The following is a 1,200-nucleotide window of genomic DNA, read 5'->3' as shown; positions in this document are numbered from 1 at the left end:
TTGTATAGTGCTTTACTAGTCCCTAAGGACCCCAAAGTGCTTTACACATCCAGTCATCCACCCATTCACACACACATTCACACACTGGTGATGGCAGCTACATTGTAGCCACAGCCACCCTGGGGCGCACTGACATTAAAACAATTACGGAAAAGTCTTTAAACAGAAGTTATTAACACATTTACACACACACATATTATATTACCTGCCTAGTTTAACTGTTTCTGGTGATTAAGGACTAATGTACTTCATTTGTCCTCGCCCTGCTGATAATGCAACTTCTGTATGGACGCGTCCGTTTCATGTTTTGTAGAGGCAAAGCGTGAAATGGACACAGTGGACCGGTGTGTCTATTATATATATCGGTTCGATCTTTTAGCTCAGTGGTTCCCAAAGTGGGGAACGTGCCACATTGCATGGGGGGTGCGGTATGAATTTTTGTGAAAAAGAAGAGTGGACACTGTTAGTAAATTAGGCAGGTTTTTTTGACGGGGCTCCCACACAAATGCAAAGCAGAAGATGAAGCATCACCAAATATGCTTCCAAACCAACTTCCTTCTAAGCCAAACACAAACATATGATGAAGCATATCTTACCTTTGACTTCACCTGCACAACAGCTGTCAAACCAAGGTAGGTCTCCCCGACAGAATTAGTTTCTGTGTCGGGAGCACACGCTGGGCTCTCCAAATCACAGACAAACAGTATCCCACATTCTTGATTTTTAGTTCACAAACACTATAATGACTAACTACTCCTGAAACTTTGGAGGTTTTAGCTCTTTATACAGTAAAGTTACAGGAGGATATAAATAATTATCAGGCAAAATGTCCTTCGTTTGTTAATCCCACATGAGAACAATAAATATATCATTTTCTGCCGTAACCCCCAAACTGAATGGTAATGTAACGACACTCATTTTTTACTTTTTCATAAAACTAAAACATCACTACTTCCACGTCTAATAGTCTGTAATGGAGGCGGAGTAAACTGGATCCGCACTGCGTGCCGAGTGAATGCTCGCGACACAGGGGGAATACATTTTGTCGGTGATACCTACCTTGGCACAACACTGACCCTGCCACAATTTGTTCCCCCAGTTCAAATCACGGACAAACAGTGTCCCACAGTTGTTTATGTTTTTAAACCCATTTTGCACAGAGAGGCATTTTTTGAAGAATGTATTGACAGCAGCGTTGAT

Source organism: Haplochromis burtoni, unplaced genomic scaffold, assembly GCF_018398535.1.
Source record: "Haplochromis burtoni strain Fernald_Lab_line unplaced genomic scaffold, NCSU_Asbu1 Contig_3201, whole genome shotgun sequence".
Taxonomy (NCBI): domain Eukaryota; kingdom Metazoa; phylum Chordata; class Actinopteri; order Cichliformes; family Cichlidae; genus Haplochromis; species Haplochromis burtoni.
Note: the sequence above shows the minus strand (reverse complement) of the source record.